Source organism: Fundulus heteroclitus, unplaced genomic scaffold (assembly GCF_011125445.2).
Source record: "Fundulus heteroclitus isolate FHET01 unplaced genomic scaffold, MU-UCD_Fhet_4.1 scaffold_300, whole genome shotgun sequence".
Lineage (NCBI taxonomy): Eukaryota > Metazoa > Chordata > Actinopteri > Cyprinodontiformes > Fundulidae > Fundulus > Fundulus heteroclitus.
Window position 1 is genome coordinate 63,401 of NW_023396710.1, and position 9,956 is coordinate 73,356.

A 9,956-nucleotide genomic window follows, 5' to 3' on the forward strand; every position below is an offset into this window, starting at 1 on the left:
CTGTACATCACAGCATTTGATGCATTCAGATATTGTACCAACAAATTCACTTCTAGAGTGTGCACCAGACAATGAGCTGCGACGGATTTAATGTTACACAAGCTATCAGAGGTGAGGAAAAAAAGAAGGTTTATTACTTTTTAGCATATGTGTGGCAGCCATCTTGGGTTTTTTGATTGGTTTGAGGTTGGATTCATAAGTTCAAGGCAGTGTTGTAGTACTCGAGTCCGAGACTCGAACTCGAGTCCGAGTCATTAGCTAAATTTAGAGACTCGTGACTTGACTTGGACTTGAGCACTGATGACTCGAACTTGGACTCGGACTCCTACATTCAGATCATTCTGACTCGGAGATTGAGAAAAAGACTCGACTTTTTTTAATATCATTAGGCTATAATTTTAATATGTCATTAGAATATTATTTGATGTATGATTTTAATATCTAAATGTCGTACCGCGCACGTGACGTCACCATCTCATGAGCAACGCCCCTTGCCGCTAAGGTTGGGCAAACAGTGTGAGAGCACTCGTAGCAACCAGCCGTTACACATGCAACAGACACAACTATATGACCGACTTTTCCGCTGTTAAACTTTCACAAGAGGATGTCCAGGCGCCCGTTTTACTGGTAGAACTGTGGAACAACATACCAGCGTTCAGCTCAAACGATTGCTTGAGTGTCGAGGGCTTAGAAACACTGGGAAACGGGCCGAGTTGATAGAAAGGTAAGTCGATGTTTTTCTCATGCTCTGCGTTCATTGCGTCATCGGCCGTTTTTTTTTTCTGTTTGTAGTCACCGTCCAGGAATCGGCATAAATTGATCGGCGGGCCGGACAATTTAGTCCGGCTCGGTGGCCATGCATTATCATTATCCAACGGCTGTATCTCCTCGCTACATCGACCGATCTTCACCAGATTTGTTGTGAGTCATGGGGGAAAGCTGCCGAACGCGTTTGTGGGAATCGCCCGGTGGACGGGTGAGGAAAATGCGTGACAGCATCTGCGGTGGCGGGCGGCCGGCGGTGCGCGAACCCCGCCCGCCGGCCGGCACCGCGGAGGTGCGCGAACCCCGCCCGCCGGCCGGAGCCGTGGCGGTGCGCGAACACCGCCCGCCGGCCGGCCCCGCGGCGGTAGCCAATAGGCCGGAGTGCGCTTGGCTGCGAGGGCCGATCGACGCCGCTTGCGGCTTTAACATCCTTCATATGCGGCCTATCAGCGTACCTCGAGTCGCTGTTGCGCGTTCCATAACAACAATATTTAAAAACCATGGTTAGGAGACGTCTTAGACTTGGAAAAAGCAGTAGTTTTACCGAGTAAAACCAGGGTAACTACAGCGAAAGAGTTATTAGTGCAATGGAATGTTACTGCTTCATGTCATACATCACACGTCACAGCATGTTCCTACAACGAACTTGGATCAATAAGTGACTCGACTCGGACTTGACTCGGATGAGTAGTGGACTCGACTCGGACTCGACTCGGATTTTTTTTTTAATGACTTGGACTTGACTCGGACTTGAACACTGGTGACTCGAACCTGGACTCGGACTCGAGGCATAGTGACTTGACTACAACACTGGTTCAAGGGAGTCGTTCCAGTCATTGCTCCTAACCCAGCACTGGCAAACGGATACTGAACTGAACTGAAACAAACACCACAATGAGTAAGAGGCCGTCCATTGTAAGCAACACAATCAAAGACTTTTAAGTAGAAGAGGAACATACCAATACACTAAGAAGAGCTAACCCTAATCACCAAATAAACGACATGTGTGCCAATTAGTAACATAGACCAGGTGAGACAGGAAGTAGAACAAAGAGACTACAGAAAAAAAGGAATTATGGTCCCCAGTCTACCGTATTGAGGTGATTCAGAAAGGAAAATCCACATCAACCTAGAATATACAAACTCAAGAACAAAACGAACAACCATTCTCTTTGGTCTGATATTTGATGTAGTCTTTTTTTAGGGACAATGAAGAGTCAAAGCTGGTGTGTTGCATTTAGCAGTGAAGGCAGTGATGAGATCAAAATGGCTTTTGATCGTGTGTAAAGCAGAGCGGCAGAGCGCAACATGTAGCTCTAACCTGCAACAGTGTTACTGCAACTCTTGCTGTCTGGGAGGAGACACCTCTGGTGTTTGTGAGTTACAGAATAGGAAAACAGGAAGCTTCACAAGGACATCTCTCCTGCATCAATTTTTCATGAACACACAGTAAAAAGTACTCACAATTAGGTTTAGGACACACCTCCGGAGATTCTGGATGGATTAACTTCAGTTTTATGGGACTACACGTGGATTTTTATCACACTGGATCTACTGAAAAACCTCTAAACTTTGATTTTTATTAAGAATGCCCCAATCAGGTTTTTATGCGCTGCAATACAGATCCGAGTCATTTAAGAGGCATTGTCCGACACGGCAAGTCCAATATTTCAGTAAAACTGATCAAGTCAATGGTGTTTGTATGCTTGACAATGATTCACCTTTAAAGTGCAGTAAAAAACAACACTGTGCGTTACATCAGTATTTCAGCTCACTTACAAATAATTTCTAGATGCTGCAATCTGGCCGTTTCTCTTACCAAGTCTTCCTTTTTCTTGACAGTGACAGATTTTTTTTTGTTTCAACATTAGTTTCTGTAGGTCTGTCTCAAAACACCTGTTATATTTTAATACGTGTAACCTAAAAAAGCCCAACATTCATGTTTTCTTAACACACGTCTGATGTAAACAAAAATAGCTGTTTTCAATAAACCCGTCTTGCTGCTGCTGTTTTATGGCAATTGCTTGATTTGGTGCAAGGCTAACGCATCTTTCCACGCATGAGAGACACAGTTGATATAAATAAAAAGTAGAATGCAGTTTTGCAAGCAGTGCAGACAAAATATAAGCTCCGATTTTTAACAATCGGCCGAGCAAAAGACAGCACGATGTCTTGCTTGGGGTGCTGGAGACATAACATCACAGACGGTACACCGAGAGGCGTCAGGAGTCTAGATTTTTCAGGGACCCCTGAAACTAATCATTTAAAAATGGCTTGAATAACTCTCCAAGATGATACCTGGAATCAGATACCTGGGATTTTGCCATAATGAATTAGTGAAAATCCCTACAATGATGAATATCCTGGACTTCAAGATGGGTAACATGCGGACATTTTGAACCTTGGTTGGATTCTTCTACCGTCTAACCCCCCAAAAATTTAACAATTTGTGAGCATTTTTTTTTTCTCCAGGATTTTCACGAGCTGATTAAATTAATTTATCGGCAAGCAGTTGTTAATTATGCCTGTGTAATTTTGAAAGTTTGCACAATCTCTTTTGGAAAATTACAAACCAGAGATAATTGTGATGACAAAGGATGCAAACCCTTCTGAATCTGCTTTGGCTTGAGTCTCTCTCTCAGTCAAAAACATTCATCTGTGCTCCCACCCACTGGGACAGTGCCCAAGTTTGGAGCTGGTCATATATTCCGTTTTCTAATTTTATTTGCCTTAGATTTGTAAGAGCACACAAATGCATATTCTTTTACATGCTTATACCCCATGTGCGTGTAATCCTGCATACTTTCAAGTGTATCAATTCGATTTATGGGTTGTGTGTTTAAAAGAGGAAAAGAAAGGGGAAGCAGATGACATACAAAAAGGGAGGACACGATTGGTGCAAATTGTAATTACAGAAATTAACTACATAACGAGGACAGTGTAATTACACAGCCCATTTAATTGCTACCATTACTGAGGGGGAAACGCTGTAGCTACAGTACAATTAGAAATGGGTGTTTGTGTGTGTTTGAGTGCGCGTGCACGCCTGATCCAAATTAATTGCCGTATTTGAACAAACGCTATCCATGTTAGTCGAACAATTTTTTGGGAACACAAGTAAGACGTCGTAGAAGAATATGCGTGGCAATTTTTGGAGTTAAGGAGGTGAAAACATCAACAACGAGCGCTGTAGTGATGCATTTCTTGACATTATATACAGTCATATTCAATAAATTAGTACATGGATTCCAATAAGACTCATTTGTACCGTTTGAAAATAACAACCTTTAAGCAAGTGCTTAACATGCTTTTCCTTAAGCCTACATTTTTGAATAAAAAAATCTATTTTTTTCATCACTTTGATGCCATGTTCTATGCTAAATGTCATGCTTTCATTATATGTAAGCAAAAAAATCTTTGTTATTAACAGAAATAAGGGCTCTAAAACATCAGTCTGTAAATAACTACTCGATAAAATGTCTTTACCTTAGTTAATTGGGTTACTGAATCAAATGGACTTTTTCATAACATTTTAATTTATTGAATGCAGAATGCACTGGAGTTGGGATTCCTTTCTCACTCTGCTGACATCCGGCCAAGCCCGATACAATTTTCACACTTCCAGAGAAAGGCTATTTGTCTCTGCACCACCTTTAGAATAACTACTAAATAACTGCATCAAAAAAACTAACAAAAAAAACAATAGAAGTGTTTTTTTTTCCCTTGCTACATTGTTCTACAAATTATTAAGGAGTGGGTGTGTTGGGAATTTTCACACAATCAAAATGTCCAAAAACAGCAAAACTAAAGCGTGCCTCTCCCTTGCTAATGGAAAGTTAGCACAGCCCATTCGCCTGCATAGTGTAATTTTCTACAAAGTGCTCTAGACTAGTGTGAGAATTTATCAGGTCCTACTTTGGGATGTACTCTACCAACCAACTACATCCAGTTTATGGACAGTAGAGCAGAGAGGGGCTGCTCCTACAGACCCTTCCTTCATGGCTGTTTTAAAATCTGTTATATTTCTTGTTTTTTTATCTCCTTTCTCTACCGTGCTTTGGCTGAGCTTGTTTTTTGTTTACGTTGTCATATAAATACGCTGGATTTAGACTCATCAAAGCAACCTACTGTTGCTTTGATGTGCTTCTTTAAACTATATAAATTTACATCAACAGTTTCAGATTTTTTTTAAATCAATCTCAAGGATAAAGTGTTTCAGTTCTGTTGAACAATCTCAATCAGAACCCTTACAGAAAAAAATGCAGTAATGATTACGAATCATGACATGTTATTTGCGTTATGTCCAAATACTGGAAGCTTGGTGCCTCACAGGTTGTTTGGTTTTGATGATTAGCAATAATTTATGTTCATGTTAAAGGATACTGTAGTGCTGTAAAGGCTATTCTTGTTAGTTTTCTCTGCGTTTTAAGTATGTTGTTAGTTTGCTGGGAGAAGGAGGGGTTGGCGTCGAATGCTTAGAAATAATATTTCCACACATTTATTTATTTATTTTATATAAATGAAATCAGTTGATTGTACTGACCACCAGACACACTTCCTGAAAAGCTTAAAGGAAATAGTATTTAGGGTCTAATCAGATTTGTATCCGAGTCCAAAAAGTGATGTTATGGTAGAAAAACAAAACAAAAAACAATCAGAAATATATTTTCCATCTAGATGTTCCATGTGAACATGTAGCTCATGTCTGAAACATGTTTGGGCTGTGAAACACGCTTTTTTAACGGTGACTGCGGGAAGGGTAGTCTTCTTACAAACAGAAAGTTGATGGTCTCATTCCAGCATCCTCCTCTGCCAAATGTTGGTATGCCCCTGGGCAAGGCAATTAGCCCCAAGTTGCCTACTGGTCTGCAGATTTGTATGCAGCTATTGTGCATAAAATGGAAAGGCAATGAAAGCCAATTGTAAAAACATGCGTGAGCATGTCAGTATTTACTTTGTTGAAGATCAACTCTAAATCCAGCCGCAACCCCTTGGGGAAAAAACATTTTTGGTTGTTTGTGGAATTTCAGCATAATCACAAAGTAATTTCAACAAGTGGCGACAATAACCTTTTCTTTTGCAAGAAGGTCTAACAATTTATTTTAGCACATTCAAACTCCAGCTTTTGTGTACTTGTATTTTAGAGGAAAATATTAAGGCTGTTTTTTTACACAAAGGTCACTGTTGCATAAAGTCTTACGTATTTTCCATGTAAAACAACCTGTAGATGGCCAAGACGGCAATTTAGATGTTTAATGAGAAGATAGTAACTATCTTTTTGGATCATCGCACTGTATACCAAAGGTTTTCTTCTTAGCGGGCTCAATGTGAGGTCTAATCTATCAAGAGTATTTGAACTACTGTTGCATGTGAATCCATAAAGATTTATTTATGTCTAGTCCTCAATGCTGTTCATCTTAATCTGAAATGTTTGCATTATTTCCATGTGCTACACACTGTAACTGTAGCTGTAGCCTTGGAACCCAGCAGCACGTCTTTCTTTCTAAAATACTGTTGTAAAGGGAGAAATGTGAGAGGAAGTTCTCAAACGAATTTGAACCACAGTTGGTGAGTAAATACTGTATATTGCATCTACCACATGAGAGTGATTGGTTGCTTCTGCAAACAGGAAATGGAGAGACGATTAGCACTTGTGTTTTCTCTAACATCCTGTCCACTGTGATATCTAAATTATGTTTTTCCCCCCTCTCTCTCTTTTAAATCTTTAAGGAGTATTTCGAGCAGGCTACCCTGCCTCCATGAGGTCAGCACTAAAAATGGAAAGTTAATTTGGACATCAGTTCCAACAAGTCTACCCAGGATGCATTGGCAGGGTTTTAAGTGTGATGCATGACTTTAATTCCGTTAGTGGAATGTGGTCGGAGATGTGGCTGAAAGGGAAGGGAGGCCGGAGAGGAGGGGAAGGGACAATGCAGAGGGAATAAAGACAGAAGGAGGGGAAGGAGGCTGGAAGGGGGGTATTGTGAGAATGGAAGAGGAGGAGGAGGAGAGGGGGGGTTGCATTCCTCCACATTCCCTTTCGGATGGATTCTGGATGGACGAGGGCCAGCGGAGAGGGAAGGAAAGGTGGAAGGCTGGAGGAGAGAAGAGGGATGGAGTGGGGAGGAGGGGAGGAGCCAGAGTGGCTTTTGTCTGCTTCCCACGTTTCAAAGCCAGTCTTGAAAAATGAATAGACAGAGGAAAATCAATTGCATGACCTTCACATAGAGGAGAGACAGAGGGAGAGATTGAGAGAGCGATGGAGGGAGAAAGATGGAGGAGAGGCAGAGTACGGAAGGAGTAAACAAAAGAAAGGCTAAAGGCAGGAAAAGTTAAAATGACCCTTGATGTACATTGCTGTTTGTGTGTGCTTGTGACTCTGTGCGCATGCCCGTGCGTGCATTCAAGGACTTGTTGAAATCATTTATATTTCAATAACACTTTATTGAATACATTTGGCTTTGGGGGACACTTTCCCTCTATTTCCTGTTTTTTTTTTTTTAAATAAATGTCCCATTCTAACGTAAGTCAGATTTATTTCAAACAAAACCTTTCCTAAGGTTGTGGGGTTACTGCGAGCGCAGAAGAGCATCAGCATCAATAACCCATTAGTGGTTCTTACTGAGATCTGAGATTAAAAATTGTGTTTGGGTTTTCATTTTAGGTCACATTCATTTCCCCTTTGACTTTATGCGTAGAAAAAGGCTTCTCTGACACAACCTGGCCAGAAACAACAACACGATTTGTTAGAGATTTATTCAAATGATCTCTTCAAATGCAGAAGTTTACATGCACTAAGATTACTATGTTATTAGAGAATTTGGATGATATCGTCATTACTTGGTAAGAATCTAAGTAAATATGACACGCATATGGTGGTGTATCTAAAGGGAAACATCTTAAACATTTCTTCCCTCGATGAAATCATGGAAAAAAAATCTAAATAAATCAGCCTAAATATCTAAAAGAGAATCATTTACCTCAGAGATTAATGTGCTTCACACCCAGAACAAAAGCAAAATACCCTGTAAAGATGTTGGCTGAAGCTGGTAGTTGAGTTTAATCATCCAGAGTGAGAGGAAGAATCCATTACTCCAAAAGCATCATAAAAACCAAGATTATAGTTTGCAAATGCGCACTGGGACGAAAAAACCAAATTTCTGTAGGCATGTCCTGTGGCCTGATGAAACTAAACCTGAAATGTTTGGCCATGATGACCATTGTGACATTTGGAGGAAAAATGTGGAACTTGCAAAGCCTGAGAAACAGCATCCCATTAACAAAATATGGGGCTGGCGCACCATGTTGCGCCTCAGGAGGGGCTGGTGCACTTCATAAAACAGATGACATGTGGAGAAAAGAGCATTATGTGGAAATGTAGAAGGAACAGCTCATGATATCAGGCAGGAAGCTAAAATGTGAGTCTTCAAGATGAACAATGACCCTAAACGTAAACGGCTTAGGGACAACAAAGTCAAAGTTTTGGAATGCCCGTCTTAAGGCTTTGATCTCAGTCTTACTGAAAATATGAGAAAAATTTGACAAAGGCAGGGTACCAACACATCTTAGTTACAGCCTTTCTGTCAGGAGGAACGGGGCCAGACTACCAGCAAACTACTGTGAGACGTTTAAGGAAAGGTACCCGACACATCTGACCCAAATCATACAGTTTAATGGCAACGTTGCCTAATGTGAAGGACGTGGGTGTGAGCTTCTCACATTGAAGAAATTACAGGAAAACGTCCTCGGTCTCATTATGTTGCATTTAGCAAATAGAAGTGATTATTTTAATCCTAACTGCCCCAAAACAGGAAAGATTTATTCAGTCTAAAATCCAAAACCCTTCACCATCACCACATACTCGCCTAGGGGGAGGATTGCCTGAAAGTCATTGACTAAAATGCAATATGCTGTGCCTGCTTGGATAGAAAACTTTTACCAACTTACATTATAAATGTAAGTTATTTGCATTGTATTATTACAAGGATTAAACTGGACTTGGCCACGGTCGACTTGTTAAACATGACTTGGAAGCTTTTCATTACTGCTTGTAGTTCTAATTGAAAATAATCTATCTATACAATGAGACTATATTTATTTATATTTCTGTATGTAAATCACATTTCTTTAAATTGCCTTGAAATTACAGTTGCTGGAGTTTTGCCAATATAAACTTATTGACTTGAAACCGAGCTGAATCTAATGTCAGAGAACAGGAACGAAGATTTGCGCATTATAAATGAATACAAGACATAAGGCGGTTCAAGTTGTCCAGTAATTTTAATTACTTGAAAAACATTTTAGTAGTTATGTCCTGATGTGAATATGAGTGTGCATAATTGCATAATTGAAGGCATTTAGTGAGTGTTTGGTGTGTGTGTGTGTGTATATGATGAAATAATTTGATGTTAGTTTGAAATCTTCAATTAAAAGCACTAATTCTTCAGAGAAATCAAACCTGTGCTCCAGGCTATGTATTTCCATCTGCTGTGACATGTCTCATTAAGATGCTTCTCAGGAACATTAAAAGAGAATTATTCTACTTTTAGGAAGCATCTTTCCCTTTTACTTTACCGACGTACCTTTTTTTTAAAGGAGCTGATTGATTATAGGTGACTACATATATAAATTTGTGATCGTTTGACTTCAAACCCGAAGCAGTGAGTTTGATTGAAAGAAAGAAGGAGAAAAACACCAACTGAATCAAGAATCGGAGACAAATCAAAGTAAAAGTAAACATCTCCTTTTCAGTCCATCAAATTTTATTTCTATAGCGCTTTACGACAACCACAGACAGTGCTGTACCAAATTAAAAACAAATAAAATAATAATAAAAATAGATGACTAATAAATCAGCTGTACATATAACTATAATTCAGTTCACATTTTAAAGGAGTCACAACTCTCATGTATCAAAGGCAAAACTGAACAAATAGGTTAGTCTGGCCTTGAAAAGGTTGTGATTTGACACCAGAGGTTCAAGACAACAGTTTTGAAATTCGGTTCTTCTTCATTTAAGCAATTTAAGCAGTCAAGAATGCACCAGTCCACAGAATGCGGTGAGAAAAGCTGACAAAATATTAAACTGTAGTTATGGGCATCACTTCTGGCCAACTAAAAACAGATTTGGGGTGGTTGTTAAATAATTTGCTGCTAAATACGTGATTTAGCAATAAAATATTCTTTGTAAG